Here is a 21,653-nt window from a genome sequence, read left to right as displayed (position 1 = left end):
TTGTGTGGATGGCCTCTGTGGTGGATGAGATAGTGAAGCACATTAGAGATAATAGGTGTGTGTGGGGTTTGAGCCATGTTTCTGTAAGGAAGTGTATGTCTGGGCAGTGTGTGCTAACGAGATAATGAACTTCATGACTTGTTTTAGTGGAGTGTTGTTTTGGATTTTGATTTGGATGTTTTTGCGTGATTCATGCAAAAGTACAGGTCTATGCAATTAGTTGGTTTAGTGGAGTATTGTGTTAAATTTTGATTTGGATGTTGTTTGTGTGCTTTATGCAAGGCATTTTGTTGGAACCAGTGGCAAACAGGGGCTAACAGGGAACACAAAATGAAATAGAGAAACATATATCAGCAACCCTAAGCTCTGGCCTCTCTTTGCTTTGAACACCCACAGGACATTGCTTATATACCCAAAGTAACCCAGATATACTTTAACAGGAAAAGGAAACCGGAAACAATCCTCTTTTTATGCGGAAAGGAGGGTCACAGGATGCATGTAAGTAGAAGTAGGGAGGGTGGTGAAAGGGGCTTCAGTCTGCAAAATGGCACCCCTAAGGGAGGTCGGGGGTTTAAACTTAACCCTAACTTCAGCCCCCAACTGGACATCCAATGGCGGGATTCCTCTAAAAGAGTTGCTCAATGCTCCTTATCAGGGGTCACGTGACAGACTGTATATCGAACCTGGATGCTTCTTCTAGGTTTCCTGACCTCTGTAGGCAGCCTCTGGCAGATGGAATTAGTGCCTCTTGTGGTGTTGTGATGAGCTCTGTCTTGATCTCAGTTGAAGCCCCTTTTGGAAGTGGAAAGAGCTTTCAAAGATGGCCGTTTTGGAGTCAAAGGTCACCTGAGCAACTGGTAGATCAATCTTGGATACATCATGTAGGTCCCTTATCTCTGCAGATGGAATGAGTGCCTCTGGTATTGTTGTGATGAGCTCTGTGTTGCTCTCAGCCCAGTTGAAGCTCCTAATATGAGGTTAATTTGTGGATAGGTTTTCCTGAACTGTGCCCTTCCCTGTGAATATGATATATATCTGTGTTGGCTTAGACGTCCCCCATCCTCACACGCTATGCTTGTGTAAGTGGCTTTAGAACATACTAGACAAAAAAACAGTGGCATTACAAATATTAAAACAATAGCATTCAAATATGTTTAACTACAACACATGCAAAAATCAAGCTATAATATCCATTCATAGATGATCATGACCTCCAATATTTTATTGTCGGACAAGTGACAATAAGGAGTATGGCGAAGTAGTGCATAGTCAAAGCATTATGTTTTTGTGTTGTATCAGTGCATAGGAATACCTTCTCCTCTTGTTTCTGCCCCTTGCTCGGCCTTCTAAACTGACGCTACAGCCGAAATTCATCACACCGTCCATGCACACAGACATCTGAATGTGTGTTCACAAATGGGGCAACATGTCAGTGTGTGGGTCTGTTGTTAATCATGTCCATGGTAATGTGAAAATGTTGCATTCTAAAAATAGGCACAATCAGAGTATAGTCCGCCTTCTCTTCCCCTGTCTGACTATGCTTTTTTTGTATGGAAGCACGCAGAACCCTGGAAATCAGATGAACATGAATGACTTTTTTGTGTATTTCTATTCTGATTAGTTTGTATAGTACAGTTCAACAGTGCTACGCACAAATATCATGGGGTCAGGTGTATTTAATTAGAGATCACTGTGATCAGTCAGCGATGTAAGAGATGCTCAGTGACATCTGGAAATTGCAACACAAATGGAGGTATACAGTGTGTGTAAACTTGCTTTGATGCATATTGACACTGGTTACAAAAAATGGAAAAAGCTGTAGTCCTTTTGCATGGGGTGTCTGAAATTATTGAAATGTTAACTGTGCCAACGTGATTTATACAATTATAAAAATGCACATTTATTTTCCAAATTTGCCTTTGGTAAATTTGCAGAAAAAAGGTCCTGCAAAAATACTAATTCGCAGGATTTACTATCATATAACTAAATGGGAAACACAAGCCACAACAAGCCTTTGCTTAATTTGCTGAAAATCACTGCAGCATATGTTTTGCTCCCTAGGTATTTTTCAGCAAAGTTATTGCATTTCCAACTTACTTTGGTTGGTAACAAAAAAAGATGATCTTTTGCAGGAGATATTCTGAGCAAACGCATGGCTTCATCAGAAGATCAGTGTAATTATGATTATTGCAATTGTTCTTTTAGAACACGCTTAATACTTGCACATAGTTTACAGGTTCGGGATTTGAACTGCGTTTTGCTTTCCCAACAGGCGTGTTGCCCCAGAGCTATCCTTCCTCAATCGTTAATGGCAGGCAATAAGGCATAACCATTTATTTTACCACTCCGCCTAATCATCCTTTTGGAATCCTTTAAGCTATAAAACAGTCTTCTAGTGAGTCGTGGTATCACCACCAATAACAATGAGGGACATGGTGGCAGTAGTAGTACCAGTTGCATTAATCCATTGCTGCAAATTACCAATGAAGCCCGAAAGTCCATCACATGTTGGCTTAATTCTTCAGGTAGAATAGGGAAAATTCACTTCAAAATGAAAATGTCTGTAGCGTGTCCATTATAGGCAGGGAATAAAGCAATATCTATTGACATGTTGCCCTGTATCCTTCCAATACTTCTAGTTTGTATATTGCGGTTAATCACATTTTTTCCAGGTTTGCAGGTACAGTTCTCCAGTTTTCCCTTTAACATTGGTATAATCCCAGTTTTTGGATGAAAGGTACCCATGGGCCACTGTTGAGTGGTGTCTCTCAGGTGTGCAGGTGTGCCCACTTGCTAGGAAAGGAAGACATATGATACAAGTGTAGCAGAAAACTGCACTATTCCAGCACCTCTTCCTTTAAATCCAGTCAGTCTCCATTTGTTTTTGATTCTTCTCACACCTACTCTTCAATCACTCAGGCTACATCATTAGTATTCTGACGACAGGGCAATAAAAATAAAAAAGAGGAGAAATACATTGGGTGCCAGTGAGCTCTCCAGAATTCGAAAGGGTCCTAATGAGTTGATAGGTGTGGCACCGCTCTATAGGAATTAATATACACTTAGGGCATGGATAGTTTTGCAAGGACTTATTAAAAGAGCATTCATGTGTTGAAGGGGGATTACAAATATATGTATGTTCCATTTGTATTATTATAAAATATTATGAATTAAGGGAAAATAAATAACAATATTATCACCTACACCACAGAAGACACAGGTAACCCCTGTCATAGCAACAAAAACAAGATTGATTCACACATGTGGTAAAATACACATTGGGCCTCATTACGAGCATGAAGGTACTACCATGCTACCGCCATGCTCGCTACCGGCACCGCCTCCCATGATTGCGTAATAACCGGCCCGTTACGAGATGAATGGGCCGGTAATTACCCATTCGCAGGGTGGCAGTATTGCCGGGCTCCCGATCCCCATTCCGAATGGGGGTGGGGACCATGGATGGGCCGGCACCGTTAATAGCGGTAAAACTTGGCCTGGCGGGCGGGCTGTCAGGAACCCGCAAGCAGAACTCGTAATGCAGCGGCACGGTATGAACGGTGCCGGTGCCTTACCGGCACTGTTCATATCGTGGCCACCACTCTTATAATGAGGCCCATTATCTTATTTGCATTTACATTTTGTATTTATATTGGGTTTATATAATCCAAAAATACCTAGGAAGCAACCGAGTGGTGTACAAGTCATTTGGGATTATCAGCGGTCAGTGGAAGGGGAGTTTGCTTGGATATCCCAAACTACAATGGTGGTGTTTATATATAGGAGGAACAGGCCCTAAGTGACCCCTAAGTGTTCAGTGAAGAGTAGAACTCCTGTGAATATTGTATTTAATTGATTATTGTCAGTGTTATTGACTCAAAGTGCTCATAGTTATATTGTTCTTTTATCCTGTTCAAAAGTATCCAAATTCCAAAACATTGCTAAAATGTGCATCCTTTCACGTATTATTAATGCTACACGTGGCAACCAACATTGCTAAGTGAGCATAACATTAATGCATCAAGGACATAGTGCTATCCGGGTTTAGACTTCACGGGCACTTTAGGAGTTTGTGTTGCATCTGGTAAATGGCTCGGTTCATATCACTGCACTTCATGCATAGTACTTCATATGCTAGTGTCATACCCAAAGCAACGTGTCCAGTTTGCACCAAGGTTTTTGTAGATGACGTCTTTCAAAAGCAGCTAGGCCAGTCAGTCAACAAACGTTGTTTTGGAAAACCAAAGTTTCCACAGAAGTTGAAGTCCATAACATACAACCTAGAAAGCACCCAAAGTCCTACATATGCAGTGCAAAGAAAATATGCCAGTGTTCACATATCTCACAATGCATTACGCTTCTTTGAACATTAAAACACAGCGCATGTTCCTAAATTATAATAACGTCTGTATCACAGAGATTTCTTTTAATAAGATGAGAATGCAAAATGAACACTCACATTCATATGGCTACTCTTTTCTCACCCATAAGGCTGACACAGGGTAGTTGGACCTTGCACAACACACTCTGATGTCTTGTAAATACATTAGATACAACAAAACAGGTCGATGTTGTTTTATAACACCTTTTGACAGTAAGGTAGCTTATTTCCGAACAATCCGTCTCAGAGGGCAAAGCAATATAACATGCAACGTAGTCTCCCCGTTCCCCATAACACGAGGGAGACATGTGTCTACATGTCCTGCACGGCTCCAGTGGCCCATGCCCATTTTGAGCAGTAGATTATCACTTCTCAGCCATGGGAGCACATTATAAGCATACTGGTTGAAACTCAGTGTAGATGGGGTGGGCGTAACGGTACGAAGGAAGGGGCTTTTTCTCATCCTTAGCAGTTTTTGTTGACAATAGCATCCACTTCTTGATTTAAAATGATCTTAGCATTTGGTGGAATATCCCCGGATTTGTGTACCTTTTCAAATGCCCCCCTTTATTCAGGTGATAATGGAGATACATTAGGCAATGCACGCTAGCTAGTGCGGTTAGACCAGTGTATATCCGCTGGAGGTAGCACAGTCAGAGCTCTTGTTTACTGGTTGAATCCTTAACACATAGTTTGAGTTGCTTTTGTTCCAGCATGTAATCCATATGTGGCTGATTCAGCTCCAGATGCACATTATGTACTGAAGTCCTTTCTGTGACACTAAGAAGTGGCACAAAAACAGACTTTTGAATGGTCTGGAGATGAATATATACCAGAACCCCATATCACATACTCGTGTCACAGCTGGCAGTAGCAACAGTCTTTCCTTAAAGGTTGTAATCATTTGTTTTATTAGGTACTGATGAACATTATTGGCACGGCGTATGACATCACTCACTGTTTGAAAAATCTTCACACTGTCGTCATCAATGTGGGGGTCCAAGATACATTATATGACAAATTCAAACTCAAGCAGTTTTATACAAAGCTCCTGAGGAGATGTTTTTTTTAACTCGCAAGTCCATACAATTAGACATACAGGGTAATTCATGGAATTATTGTGTGCCGAAATGTGTGGCGCAAGCGTGAAAAAGCCAGGGCACGCGTGCGATTCACACGCAAGTGATTCATGGAAGGCTCTGCATGTGGCTTTTCCGGGAGCTGCGCAAAATCCACGCTTACCTTACACGTCACTGTGAATTTCCAAAGCTGTGCATGACACACACAGCGAAAGCTCACAATTTCTAACGCACACACTTAAAAAGGGGGTGGAACATGCGGAATGCGTAACAATGCGTGAAAATGTGGGCGCAACGGGGGAAGTACCGCTGGGAAATACATGCACCGCCCACACACTCGTGACCAACACGTATTCATGGAATCGAATAGGGAAAACCTGCGGGTGCCAAAGGACACGCACACAAGTAAATACGTCCGTCACACGAAAGCAGGTGGAAGTGCCCCTGCGCAGCATAAAGTGCACGCAAAGAACAACCAAGCATATACAGCTACGATGAGTATTCCATTTCTCGCAGCAGTGATCGTGGGACACCGCAGGAGGAGGAGAATAGCCAGGCCCTGCATTCTTTTTGCCCAGGACCAGCCTTTTTGGGATGCCTGATGACCAGGTCTATGGCAGGTATCATCCTAGACCTTTTCACTGAGGGGGAGGATGACCTCACATCACCCACCTTGTGCTCCCAAGCACTCAGCCCCTTGGAAAAAGGTGCTCAATGTTTTGTATTTTTTGACCACTGTCTCATTTCAGCAGACAACTGCCATAGTCAGGGTGTCTTACAGCCCACGCAGTCACGCTGCCTACACCATTTGTTGGCAATCATGACTGCGCGCCCCTCATTCCGCAGGCACATATACATGCCCACAACACCCTCAGAAAGGCAGGCGGTGGTCCAGGACTTCTACAGGGTGGCACACTTCTACAAAGTGCTCGGTGCCATAGATTGCACCCATGTGGCCCACGTCCACCTAGGGCCACTGAGAACATCTACCGCAACCGCAAGCACTGGCATTCCATCAATGTGTAGGTTGTATGCGATGACAAGGGAATCATCACCTCTGTCTATTCAAACTATCCAGGGTCCGCCCATGACAGTTTCATATACAGAATGTCTGCCCTGAGCCGGGACCTGAAAGCTGGGAAGCATGGCAACACATGGCTCATTGGTGAGTACAAATGCCTGTGCACATGCATGCATGTCACACACACACAAATACACCAAGCCAACTAATGACAACCATTATCACCTCCCCAGGGGACAGTGCCTACCCTCTAAGCACCTACGTGATGACGCCAATACAGAACCCCACCACACCACCCCAAGTAAGATACAACGCAGTTCATATTGCAACCAGGGCCATAGTGGAGCGCACATTCAGAGTGCTCAAGTCACGCTTCCGCTCCCTTGACCGCTTTGATGGGCAGCTACTATATGCACCCCCAGTAGTTTGCAGGATCATTGTGGCAGCATGTGTCCTGCACAATGTTACAACACGGCGGCGCCCTCACATCCACAACCACACGCACAGGCGCTGCGCATAGGAGGGGAAAGGGCACGTGGCGAGGCAGCCCGTACCCAGCTTGTGGCCACATTCTTCACCTAAACTCCCACCCATGCGGAGTGCACACAGGCCTGGAACATACTAAGTGACAATCGATGATGACAAAGGGACAGTCAACTGTCACAACCTTACTACCCTGAGAATGTGTCCATGGAAGTGCTACATTGTGTGCATCCCTAGCTACTTAAACATAACCAATCCCGTGTTACCAAAAGGAACACATTCAAGGTGCATATCCTACCAACCCCTTCAAAACAGGGCATGCAAATACTGGTATGTTACCTAAACCATCCCAACCCGCATGACCCCCGTCTGCCACACCATGCCATGGCATGCAACGGCAAAACAGCAAACCAAATGCACAACACATGACACAATCATCATGAAGTGCCACGTGAGAAATGTAAACAGGCACGAGACAATTACACCTGACATGGAATCTGATGAAATTACTGACCAAAACCTCCCACCCATAAAAAGTGTGGCACAAATGCATGCCACCAGCTGCACAAGCAACAAAAGTTAAAACGCATGTTGCCATGCACATCGGGCAATAGAAATTTGCCAACAGAAACACTGTGTGATGCAACACACTGCTCACCAGACAGCACAGTGAGTGTGCTTTGCATTGGTGAAACCCCTTGAGCATCATGAAAAATAAGAACAATCAACCAAAAGTACCCTGTGATGCATGTGCACGTTCAAGGAATTGAAAGTGGTCATGCACTAAAGGGACACAGCATGCCTGAGAAGGCAATCTGGGTGCATGTGTGTGCATGTTGTTGCCGTTGATGTGGGGGGGTGTTGTCTAAGTGTCTGTGTCAGTAGGGACATGCACTGAATAAATGCATGTGAAATGAAGTGAGCCTCAGTGTTCTGTACACAGCACATGTGAACATTGCCCTCGTGGACCCCACAGTGTGTTAAACCACACCAATCCCCTGACACCTCAAAAGCAAACCCAACCCAGGATCATCCATTGAACAGCAGAACACATCATGTACAGAGTACCCCACATTGGCAATGTCAGACAGTGAGCAATCACTGTAGCCCAAGTGTCCCAATGTGACATTGTCACCCATTGGACCCCTCCCCTCATCAGTGTGTGTTGCACAGCCAAAGGGTGCACGGATCCGCCTACAGCAGGAAGTGCATCAACAACATACACAGGCAAGTCATAAAAAACATCACAAGCAACATGATGAAATGCACAGTCAACAATATACTCACCAAAATGAAGTGCAGACATGCATTGGAGAAACCATCAGGAATCCCCACTAGGGGTGTATACACAAGTCGGATTGCAGACTGGCCACAGATATGACGGAAGCCCAATGCCCCTGTGTAAAATGCTGTCACACCGATCCATCCTTGCGAGCCCATGGAAAGGGGAAGCAGGAGTGGCATATGTGTCCGGACCCCAAGCCACAAACACATACACGAGACAAGCCTGTATGGGCCCAGCTGGAACACACAGTGGATGCTTTCCAATGGCACAAAGCACTGCGCTGTCACATGAATAGACAAACAATAATAGAAAACAAAAATTAAAAATGGCCGTTTATAAATAGTTGAAACTAAAATAAAAAAAAATAAAAAAAATATGGCATATATGACCCGGGTGAGGGTGTGGGAGGCACCCAGGAGGGCGGAGGTACAGGGTGCACCTCAACACCCACATGTGTTGATGTTGAGATTAAAACTTGTGTGAGAGATAAGTCATCGTCGTCACCCTCTGGATGTAAATCAGAAGGTGGACATGGCACAGTTGCCTGACCACGCCTATCCGCAGCAAGCCCCTCCACGGCAGCAAGCATGCAGGTCTGGTAAGCCCAGTCTTGCATGGCATTGGCACATAGGACTGCATACAGCACATCACACGATACACGTGCTTCCTCCTGCAAGGTCTCACGTGTATGACGGAGTTCTGCCTGCATAGCCTCACATGACATATGGAGCACCTCCTGGCTTTCACAGAGTTCAGCTGAGATGGTGTTTTCAAGCTGCTCCATCCTCTCTTCTGACCGCGTCCTCTGGGTCATCAAGAGCACAACAAAGTAGATCTGAGGGATTGGTGTTCTTCCCTCAGGGCCTCCCTGTGTGATTCTGCCTGAGCAGCAAGCGCTTTTCGCAGAGCCACCATTTCAGCTCGGTTTGCCATGTCGGAGGCCGCCATGCCCAGCCTGAGTGAGCAGCACATGGACCGTGTTGTCTGCTACTGGAGCTCCACCTGCCTCTCAGAGTTGAGGATGGAACAGGCCACACTTTCCATGCATTGAGCCATTCTCTCAAATGCTCCCCCCTGTTGCTGTGCTATGGCATACATAGCATGCTCCCACTCAGTGGTCCCTGGTGGCGCACAGCCACTGTGTTGCCGGACACTACACCTGCTGGGCCCAAAGGAACCGTGGTCCTTAGTGGCTTGGGACCGCCAATAGATCCAGGACTGCATCCCTCCATCAACCTGATGCCCCAGGAACATGAGCAACTGGAGTGTGACCATGCACCCATAACCACCACAGGCGGACATTCCAACATGGCCTGGCTCCTGGAGGGCATGACCCTCATTGCAGGTGTCGCGGACAGAAGATCATCCACTGCAGGATCACTCACCGGCAACAACACGTCATGATGCACATCCAATTCAACATTGTGGCCAGAGAGTTCATCAGAGCTTGACTCATAGTCAGCCCTGGACATTGTGTCCTGGAGCAACAATAGGTTTTCGTGGTCTACCACCCCACGACCACCGCAGGTGCTAGGTTGGTGACGTAAACCCACCACCATGTAAGGAATCACATCCTCATCCTCTGTCTCCAGTCCCTCGTCACCTGTAACGTAAACAAAAGAAACATGAGCACACATGTCAGCAGCACATACCACACACATAGACATCACAACATTGACAGCCAACACATGAAGCACACATTTCACACACAACTCAAACTCAGACATGAATCCAGTGTCATTGCAAAGCAAGGGTATCCTCAAAGCAGAAATGGATGTGTGTAAAATGCGAAACCTACACATGTACTGCATGTTGCATATCTCCTGCATCACACACAACCTCTAGCAGTTACAGATCCAAGGCAGAAATGAGAGATGGCTACAAAGAGATGGCATGTAGCTTAAGCATGGTGGAATACCAAAATAGCCACAGATGCAAGTGAAACCAAACACACCATGACACATGTAATATGCATGTTGACATGCAGCACTCAACAACCATCACCAATACAGAGTACATGTGTCACAGGATGCACCTACGCTAGTGTGTTTCAATACAGTGAAGGGATGAACATGGGAACATACATGCCAGGTCAGTTTGACATAGCAGCATTGTGTAGGCATGTTGAAGGCCGGAACATGGTTCAGAAGTGGTTGGGTGCAGTGCAGTGCAGGGCATGTGTACCGCCTCAACTTCCATCATTAACACGTACGTAGTGATGTCAATCTCTTAACATGACGGCAGTGTAAGGGTAAGTGCAGCCATCATTTGCAAAGTGCATGCACTGGGTTGCATGAATACAGTTAGCCCCCCACCCTTTGGGGAATTGCAGTTAGGCAGTGCATGGCAATGAAAGGTTGACCAGAGAAAAGTGCATTGGCAGACAGTGTTGACATGCGTCAATTGCATCTCGTCAGTCAAATGACACTACAGCAGATGAGAAGTGGACATTAAGCAGGACACATGAGGAACCATCAGTAGTACACCCATGCATACAGAATCCACAACACCCGTTGAACAGAGGCAGGGGGCCTGTAACAGGGTGAGGCCTGTGCACGACACATACAACGAGACCCTAAATGTGTGCGTGATGAGGGACTGACCCAAAGTGAGCATCGAATGGATGACCAAATACCATGACTTTTAAATAATCCTGGAGACGTACCATGATGATCAGCCTGTCAAGGACCCATAGGGGCATACATGGAATGCACATGGAGCATGAATGGGCACTCATGTCCATGGGGAGCCACTGCCATCTGCACAGTCTGAGTGAGACACACTGCACCAAGGACAAAGGATGTACACCACAGTACGTGTTTTGCAGGTTTGCAGAGGGTGTGCATGTACACAGGAACGGAGAACAGGCAATTGCAGTAGTCCAACGTGTGACTCACCAGTGCCAAGTTGAAATTGAGCTGCAGGGGTTTGAGAGTGAAGGAAGCAAGCCCATGAGGTGGACCACCTTGCAGGCTGTCCACACATACACAGCAGTCATGTGATCTGATAGGCTAAGTGCTGAGTGCTACAAAACTGCAGGCTACATGCAGACATGTGAGTGAGCAGGAACATGATATGATATGATATGATCATTTATTCATATCACGCTCGTACACAGGTGTTTCAGAGCGTGACCAGGCAAAGGGAGGGGAACAGGGGAGAAAATAAAAACAGCGATCTTACTAGGCCCAGTGACATTGAGAACGCGCAAGTGCATGGGGAGGGAAAGGGGGGAAAGTGCTTGGGAGGGGGGAAAAATTGGAGAGTGCAGAGCATAAGAGAGGACAAGATAAATATTAAGTAAATTAATAAATAAATATGGTGATCCAAAACAGTGGAAGTGCAGCCTAAGTGCAGGGTTAGTCCGAAAGGGAGTATCTAATAAGTTCAGAAGAAGAGTGGGTGGGGTCTGTATGGGTACAGATACAGGTCCCAGTGAGAGGGGATGCCAGTAGGCAGTGCAGGAGGGTGTCAGGGTGAGCAGGTACCTGGGCCCGAAGGGCAGAAGGTGGCCAGGTGCAGCATTGCTGAGAGAGAAAGCAGATCAGTAGGGGAGAAGAGGAGCAAAGGCAGAGGTGAAGAGAAAGGTTTTAAGGAGCTTCCAGAATCGTAGATGGTTCTCCTCAAGTTTCAAAGTGGCAGGTAGGCAGTTCCTGTGGGAGGCCCCCGCAGAAGATAAGGAAGACAAGCTTGTTTCTTTCAAAAACGGCTGACCCTGAGGGTGTTTGAGGTGGAGGAGCGAAGGCTCTAGAGGGGAGGTATTTACGCAGGGATAGTTAAAGGTAATTAGGACCCACACCCCAGAAAGCCTTGTGGACAATGCAAACGGTTTTAAATGTAATCCTTGCAACCACAGGGAGACAATCAAGGTATTTTAGATTCAGAGAGATACAATCCCAGGGCTTGAGGCCCAGGACAAGTCTCTCAGTCCTGTTCTCCTGTTCTGGATAAGTTGTATAGGGCAGAGAGTGGAGGAAGGTAGATTTAGAAAGAGGCTGTTACAGTAGTCCAACCTTGAGAGAATCAGAGCTTGGGAGACAAGGAGATTCTGTGGGAAGGAGAGGAAAGGAAGAGTGCCTTTAAGGAGGTGCAGTAAGAAGTTTTACTTTTTGGAGACATCAGAGATGTGTGCGGAGAAGGAAAGTGTGGCGTCAAAGATGACCCCGAGGTTCTTAGATTCACCGGTAGGGGCAGGAGGAGGGCCAAGGGAGGCTGGCCAGAGAGTGAGGGGAAAGGATGGAGGGGGTGTACAAATGAGGAGGATCTCAGTCTTCTTGACGTTTAAACAAAGATCATTTGCAGCACACCAATTTTGAATGGTGATTAGGCAGTCGGAGATGAGGGAAGGAGAAGAGGTGGCTGAGGGAAGCCTGAAAATGAATTGGGTGTCGTCAGCATAGCACTGAAAATTTGAGCAGAAAATGAAAATGCAGTAGGCGAGAGTTGCCAGGTATTAATTGAAAAGCCAGGGTGAGAAGTTAGACCCCTGGGGAACACCACAGGTAGAGAGGGAGATAAAGGATAGGAAGGACCAAAGTTGTACCCGGGAGGGTCGATCAGAGTGAAAAGTGGTCAGGCAGGCCCGAGCCTGATCGGTGATACCCAGGTTGTCACGGAGACAATTTAGCAGGGTGGATTGGTTGACCGTGTCAAAAGCAGAGGAGAGAATTAGTAGGATGAGGACAGAGGGAATGCTAGAGTCAAGGTTGGAGAGCAGAACATGAACCGGAGGGGCAGCCGAGTGACTTGCATGTGAGTAGGGTTCATGTGTGGTGATGAGGACAGTCCACTTGTGCATCACATATCCTGCATGCATCACAACAGGCATGCATCAGTGAAGCATTGCATGACTCACACATGAAAACCATGTATACATGGCATGTAGTGGCAGTCAAGCACAACACATCACACAAGCCAAAGACACATGTCCTGGACAAACACGCATCAACACTCACTAGACGATGCATCATAATCCATCATCTCTCCCACTCAATGGATTAGTTTTTCCTCGATGAACTCTGCAGCGATCTCCTCGTGATGAGTGAGCGCATCCTCCTCTGGTGCTGGCCCACTGCCAGTAACCTCTTTCATAGCATAATTGGAGGCACTCTTTTTTTTGCACAGCGTTTGGAGGTCATTCCAACACTTTTAGCAGTCTTGAGCTGTGCGCACCTAAAATCCCATGGCATTCACACCATTCGCAATATGCTGCCAGTGTACCCAAAGCTGGGCAGGCGTAGTATGGCAATGTGGGCCCACCAGTATATTATGTTTGTTTACCGACATGTAGCCCACAACGAAGTCCAGTTCCTGCTTGTTGAAAGGCTTCTTCTCAATGTGCCGGAGGCCGGAGCTGTGTCTGGGGTCCCAGCCTCTTACGCTTCCTCCACTTGGGCAGTGGTACGGACCTTGAGTGGCCAATGTTGCCCTGATCAGTAGGGGCAGTGGCACTGGTGGACTGACGAAGGGAGTGGTTGGGGGAACCAGGATGGAAGGCCTGACTTGAGGTGTAGCTGCTACGTGCTGTTGCCAGGACCCAGTGTCACATCTGCTGCAGTGCCAAGGTATGTGACCGACACAGTCCTGGCTGAACAGACTCACAGTGGGGGTGGTGTTGGCTGCATCTGCCCATGCAGTTACCACCACCTAGCTGCTTGGGGCAGTAGATGTCACCACTGCCCCAGATACGTGTACCTCGGTCACAGCAACCCTGGACACACATGGCCTGTGCTTCCTGACCACCTGGAATTCTGCATGGGAGTCCTCAGGTTCCAACGCATCATGCGCTGGCTGATCCCGAGGCTTGGTGGTGGTCGCCACAGCTGCACCTGCAGCTACCACTACCGGTGGGCCCGTGACAGCAGATGTAACTGACTGTCGGGTCATATGGGCGCCTCAGTCGGATGCAACATCTGCAGCTCCCGGAGCCACAGGGGGTGGTGGCTGGACATCCTGCCCCAGTGGTGCACCCCTGAATCTTCCCATTCTGCGGCCACCCTAGTCACCCCAGCCACATCCCCGACCACGCACAACACTGGGAGGACGCCCAACTTTGCCACCCTTTACCTTTGGTGGCCTCCCAACCATGGCACAGATGGTATATTACCAATGGGAGGTGCACTCAACAATTGTCCTGGGCGATTGGTATGAAGGGGGCAAGGTACGTGATGGTACACGCAGCCCTGTACTCCTGCAAGGCTGTCTGTGACCCCTGGTGATAAATGACGGGTCACGCAATGCTTAGGCACCCCAAAAAATGATTATAAACGTGCACGCAACCGCTGGTAGCCCAAGTGCGTAGAATAAACCTCCCGCAGTAGGCAGTGGCATCCAGGGACACAAAAAACACGTACGCGTGGAACACGCAGGCTACTATGACCTCAAAAATGTGTACGAGATGCACAGGGAGAACCGCAGTGGCAAAGATAGCATGCGCGACTCACCGTCTGCCTTGCGTGGAAAAGAAAAACACACACGCTTGTACGCGTAGGCAACACCTCCGCTAAAAGAAGAAGTACAAACTCCATCCACTGTGAAGTAATCGCGTGTGAAACCACAAGAGGAGTAAACACACGCGTCAGTCTCCACAAAAAGCACATACAGTGAACTGCTGGCCCGCGCTCACGTTTAACCCGTGCCGAGGGAAACGCCCGCGCACATAACGCCATAAGGCTTTTCCTCGGATTTCACGCAATCTCACGCTGACGTGCTGGTTTTGCACGTGCGGATTCTCTCTGCATCAAGCTGGCCACGTGACAACATGCGTAAGACCACGCTCCTGCCCAGAAGGCCATTTGCCTGCACCCAGAGCCCCGGGGAGCCTTCTGCGAGCCATCTGCTGCTGCCTGCCTACTGCCAACATGCCCTGTTATTTGTTGCCTGCACATCAGCCATCGCCAGGGGTCCAGTTGCTGTGACCGCCCCTGCTGGAACAGAAGACTCCCGACTGGTGTTCCATCACTCCACAGCCCAGTCCCAGTTACCCACCCACTCCTGCCTCGGGGGTTGCCATGGCCGACACAGCACCATCTGGCACCAGCGGTAACCCACCGGCAGAGAGGCAGAGGGCTGCCAGATTCAGTGCAAATGAAGTTGGCATCCTGGTGATGATGCCCTCTTCATGCCATCGCACGCCGGCAAGGAAGGATGGAGGAGGATCTGGGAGGACATCGTGGGTGCCATCAATGCGGAGGGGTTGGCACCCCGTGACTTGAAACAAGCCCTGAAGCCCTGGCTGGGAGGACTACAAGTCCAGGACCCTCAAGAAGGCCCGGCACCTCTTAGACCTCTTAGATGCAGAGGATGCAGTGGGGCACCGGGGCCAGCTTACCAACCAGCAGATGAGGATCCTGGAGCGCATTCACCCAGTGCTTCACCACCAGATGCATACACGTCTGGAGTTGAGCGGTAAGTGCCCATGCATTCTCATACAACACAGTGCATGTTGCAGTGTGGGAGGAGTTTGCAACTTGGCTGTATGTGTGACACGGGCCATATATAGATGTGTGTGTGTGCAGGGACATGATGGTGCTGCATGTGAGTCCAGTCAGGTGTGTTCCACATGGATGGTGTATGTATTGCAATATATAATGTGAAGCAGCATGTTTGCATGCCTGTGTCTGTACTTGGCCATGTATGGGGTGTGAGACATGGATGCTGCTGTCACCGTCATGGTCATGCATGGTGTACATGTTTGTGTGTCTGAGTAGTGTGTGTGACTGGGAAACGTGATGGATGCATGACACATGTCCATGACGATGTGTGAATTCACTGATGCTGCCTAGTTCTCCATGAATCCACTGTGTCGGGAGGTAGACATGGCCAGATGCATGACTATCCGGTGGTGTGTGTGCATGTGATCAGCATGTCCCATGATGCACGTGAGGTTCAGCCCCCCATCAAATGTTCCAACAGTGCCTTGGACATGTATGCAAATGTCTGTTGCATGTGCCATGCCTGTTTCTGCATGTCTGTTGCTTGCACTGACCCATGTGTTGTGGAGGGTGATGATGGAAATGACGTTTGACAGTGCCACTAATGTGCAATTGCTTTGTGTTTAGGAGACTTTTGTTCAGTACCCTGATGCTTGTGTTCAATCTCCCCCTGTCTACAGCGGCGACTGAGGAAGAGGGCAGAGATAGCGCTGTGGAGCAGAGCGGCGGGGATGCCTCCACCAGGCGGGGACCCATGGCCCAGTCACCCTTCCAGGACATGTAATTTTCTGGGAGCAAGGGGACTGGTGCTGTGTCCAATGTCGGGCCTGCCGAGGGGATGCCCAAGAGGCGGAGTTTGGAAGTGGGCTCCTCGGCAGAAGTAGGGGCAGGTGAGCCCACACAGGGGCTGTCCACAGCAGAACACGGTGCAGAGGCATCCAGGTTGATGGTGGATGAGGAGCAGGAGGAGGCTGCATCAGACCCACACATGGGGCCTGGTGGGGGTGGTTCCACTGGTGCAAGTGGCGCAGTCCAGGGGCAGGGGCAGGAGGAAGCACAGGTCACAGCAGAGGGGCCTGTGCATGTTCCTGTCCCTGATATTGAGACAGCATCACCATGCACCAGCAGGGATGCCCCGTCCCAGGCCTGTCAGCAGGTAGGGGGGAGGCCCACGTCAACTGGCACTCCTCTACCTGCGGACGTGGCGATCCGTGTCAGGGTTGAGTCCATCCTAATCGGTATTGTGTTGCGCACAGGTGACATTCGTAATGATGTAGGTGCTTCCTGGGGGGACCATGCACATCATCACAAATAGATGTGTGCCAACGTGAGCCTGCTGGGAGGGCTCGTGGTCAGGGGTTTCCTCCATGTGCAGGGCACTCTTGCGACCCTCTCCTCCTCTTTACACACTATGCGCCTGTTGTACTCCATGCCGTGTTCTGCCCCACAGGCCCCCTGTGGACCTGCCCAAGCCACCACGGCCACGCTTGTGGTGTGGAGATCACATCCCTGCCACAGTCGGGAGTTGGAGGTCCAGCAGAGGTGGTCACCCAAGCGACTGGACCCCTGGCAACAGAGGTTGTACAGGCACCATCAATAAGGGCACATGCACCATGGCCCCGGGTGTTTCCATCTTCCCGGGGGCAGTCGTAGTTGCAGAGGCAGTTTGAATGAAGGCAGTGGCAGGCTCGACGTGGGAGGTGTCAGGCCTCCGGCCGTCTACATCACTGGGGCAGGCATCGGCCGATGCGCAGGAGGACCCTGGATTACGTGTGTCTTCCGTGTGGCAACGGTTGGGCCAGCAGATAGATGCAGAGTGGCGGCGGGCAGAGAGGGCACAGCTCACGATTGTTAGGGCAGTGAACTCCATGCGCCGGGCATTGAGGGGGGCAGCGTTCCTTGAGGAGACTCGCAGGGAGTTGGAGGAGACCATGGGGACGTCCCTGCGAGCCCTCGAGGACAGTGCCCAGGCCCGTCTCTGGGACATAAAACTGTAAAACTGTGCCATTGGTGTGCAGCATTAACGATACATACAGAAGATGGTAGCAAGGAATATCAAGAGGACAGTCTTCAACATGGACATCATTTGGGGGCCGCCCCGGGTCGCAACTGTGACCCCTGGCTTCTCCCTTGCTACCCCTGTGTTCTCCCTTGCTACCCTAGAATAACAATTGTAAACAAAATAGTATATCTATTTTTTTTTAAAATGGAAGGTCCTGGGTTGTGTCCAGCACCATGTGGCTCTTTGTTTCTGGAGTGGCTTGGTTTCGTGTTCAGGCCTCTTAAAAAAAAAAAAACAAAAAAAACACAGGGGGTTCCACAAGTGTAACACTTTGAGCAGTGACCCTAAATAAGAAAGAATAGGAATAACAAATAATGTGTCTTTCTGGAATTCTATGCAATAATTGCTAGATTCAATGTTTTATGTCATGCACACTTCAGGAGGTGAGTCACTGAATTAGTTTGTTCGTAAACACCTCAAATTCATAATGCAGACAAAAACTTCCAAAAAGCATAAATAGTAGACTAAGCATCCCTTTTGGACTACGTATGTTGCTTCTCGCAAGTTGCAGTTGTAGCATGTATTTTTCTGTGGTTGTCTCTGTTACGATCATCACAAGACATTCCATCTCGGTGTCCTCGGTCACTTGACAACACCCTTGTGCCTAAAGGCTTCTGTACAGTGTAGAAATGTTTGGCAATAGCACATACAGTGGCCCTTGATATCATTTTGCCACAATTCATGCTGTGTTGTAATGTGTCTATGTTTCCTATCTCCATCAGCATATTTGTTTGCATGTATGAGGTAATGAGTACCCAGAGTACAACATGTTGTGTGAGTGCACTGCTTTCCCTGCACTTCTCTAATTTATTCAATGCACAGTTATGAACCCTCCTATTTTGCCAACCTCTGAAGCCCAAAAAGGAGATCCACGCAGGCTTGTCTGTGGCCAACTTTGCACCAGAGCTGCATATGAACTGGCCTGCTGTTAATGCTCCGTTACCAGTTTAATAGTATCCACTAGTGTAATTTGCGTTCTGACTTTGAAAACATTCAGATATGTAATTGTTCTTTTTACTATAGCTGGTAAGATGGCTATAGCTGGTAAGATAGCTCAGTGGGTTCAGTGCTCGCTGCTGCGATGTGTGTGTGATCTGCAGGTTGCAGGTTCAAATCCCAGCAAGGCCAACTAAACCTTTCATCCTTCTGAGGTTGATAAATGAGTACCAAAACAGGGTGGGTGATATTGTATGTATACTTGTTCTATATAAAGCTCTTAAGCGTAAGTGCTATGTAATAACACATCATTATCATTTGGCCTTCGACATCTGCTTCCATTCACAGTAATTTGGTAATATGGGCCTATACACACTGATGTTAAGGATACATATGGTGATCCATTCTTGTATGAAATGTATATCACGGTACAGTGATATCGGAAACCATATTTCTCTTAGTATACCTAGGAACAATGCTATGTGATGCCACTTCCTGTTTTGTCAAGGGGTGAAAAGTCATGTTCCATCGCTTCCTGTGATGTCATTTCGGGGCGGGGTCAAATTACATCACTTTGTGTGATGTCAACAGAGGTCAAGGGTCGTGTGATGTCACTTCCGCTACCCCTGGCATTTTGGTGAAATGACGTCCCTGGTCTTCAAGGATGCCACTCAAGCCATTAACATATAGATTAGAAAATATGCTCCTGTGGCATACTCGTTTGTAAATCACAAAGTGTCTGTGCATTCCCCATTCACCCCATACCTTACAGAGACATAATATCAGTATGTACCTTAGCTAATGGACACACGAGTTTAGGGAAAACCCATATCTCTCAACAATGACCACTGTTTGCTTCGATCTGCATGGCCAAAAGTAGAGGGCTTCTCCATGAAAGCAAATAGACCTGCTCTATCATCATCCCTGCGCATAATTGCTTAGGATAAGGTTCAGTTCAAAAGCAGCATTATGTATATTGAGCTAATATCGAAATTAGTATAGGACTTTGGTTTAAATCCCTTTGTGTAGAATTGAGTAATTTCATAATATGGCTACTATATTGTTTTCCTCTGGCGTGATGTACAGCATATGTTTTGAAGAAAAACGTACGAAGATTTTGAGTAGAGAGATTTCAATTCAGCTCCCTGGCTTCTCCATATTTAAGTGTCCAATATTCTACACCTACAGTTTAGCATATATACGTATTTATTTGCTAATTCATTGATTTAATGATTGCCAATTTATACTATGCCAGCTGTGAGCAGAATCACATTGCAGTACCCCTTAGTACAGTGGTCTTCAAACCTGTTTGGCCTGGGCCCCACCTGAGTAAAATGTGGGCAGGCCAGACCCTGCAAAAATGCCAAATGGATAGTAAGTCCAAATGGCACTATTGCACGCTGCTGCCACAACCTCCTGCCAGTATAGTCCCTGGGCACCCCCACCTGCTCCCATCACAGTCTTTGGGCTCCCTTATCCCACTCCTAGCCCAGTCCTTGGTCTGTCCCCACCTTGCTCCTACCAAAGTCCATGGGTTCTCCCCACCCTGCTCGCACCACTATCCCATAGCTACCCTTACCCTGCTCCCACAACAGTCCCGGGGCTCCCCCACCCTGCTCTGAGCTCACTCCCAGGGCCACCCTGCCCTGATCCTCCTATCCCACTCCCTGAATAGTCCCTGGACTCCCCTATCCCAAACCCTGCATAATCCCGGAGAACCCCACCCTCTCCAAAAACAACACCAGGTCTTGCCCACCCACTCCAAAAACAATCCCAGAGGCCCATACTTGCCCCAAAAACAACCACAGGGCTCCCCCCACCTGCTCCAAAAATAACACAAGCACTCCCCTCCTGCTCTAAAAACAATCCCAATGCCCTCCACCCGCTTCCAAAATAAACCTGAGGGCTCCCCCATCCTCTCCAAAAGCAACCCCAGGGCTGCCCCACCCACTCCAAAAAAAAAAATCATCCCTAACCCTTTCCACAAACAGCCTCAGGGCTTCTCCAACTGCTAAAAAACAAACCCAGAGCCACCTTCCTTACCTCATATAATCCCAATCCTGTTTCTCTCCTGGGACTGGATTCAAACACCCTCGAAGTGCGCTCTCTGGAAAGGGATTGAGAGCGTGCCTTCAAGGTGTCTATTTCCTGGGTGAGCCATTCCCACTGACCCTGAGCCTGGCCCTGTCAAACTGAGCATGTGCGGCCGGGGGCATGGTAGGATGGAATATGCACAATCATGTATGTCCCATGTCACAATGGATTTTTCTTTTATCCCTTTTCATTAATGGTGTTTCATGTGTAGTCATTTCAGGATGGGGTCCCTGCCCTGTCCCCCGGGAGTCAGGCTTTGCACACCCTGGTGGGGGGACCTGCCCCACAGTTTGTAGATCGCTACATAGGTAAAATGTTGTTTGTGGTTGGAATCATAGTCTTGGAGCATTCAGATTAGTGAGAGTGGAAGAATAGTCATAAGAAGGTGTAAAGGAGTTGGGTTAAAGGTAACTGCTACATGAGTTAGAACACAGGCAAGAACACGTTCTGGCAAAGAGCAGGAGCTTGCAGGAGTACAGATACCATGAGCCTTCTCTGAACCTGAGCGTGTTTTATCTAGGGCATTCTTTAAGCACCTGACACCACCTTGTGATTGCATGTATTACCTGGGGTGCAGGACAGTAGATAACGCATCATATTGGGGATGGCAAACCTTTTGCAAATGGTAGTGCATTTTTCTTTTAGCGCCACACAGTGGAGGGATTGGGGTTGTGCAGTGGTTTTAGGCATTATTTTAATAGGAACAACAATTAAATGAGTATGTCCTGGCAAGCCAAATCACAGTTTTTGTTTTATCTGGACAAGGGCACTTCGTATCTTGCAAAAGTATACACACGTTCATGACTGTATGATGCACACAACGCAAAAGAGAAGCATCATTATCCGGGCTAGCAGGGGTGTTGCTAGGTCTGGGGAAGA

At 48.0% G+C, this 21,653-nt stretch overlaps 1 protein-coding gene across 2 annotated transcripts in view; it reads left to right on the top strand.

The window, feature by feature from the left end:
• EDIL3 (EGF like repeats and discoidin domains 3) overlaps nt 1-21,653 on the top strand; it is a 1,821,558-nt gene that overhangs the window by 1,468,775 nt on the left and 331,130 nt on the right. The window lies entirely within an intron of this gene.

The sequence above is a fragment of the Ambystoma mexicanum genome, chromosome 6p, assembly GCF_040938575.1.
Source record: "Ambystoma mexicanum isolate Mex_15411 chromosome 6p, UKY_AmexF1_1, whole genome shotgun sequence".
NCBI lineage: Eukaryota > Metazoa > Chordata > Amphibia > Caudata > Ambystomatidae > Ambystoma > Ambystoma mexicanum.
The sequence above is the reverse complement of the archived record's forward strand: the minus strand, read 5'-3'. Positions and strand labels throughout refer to the sequence as shown.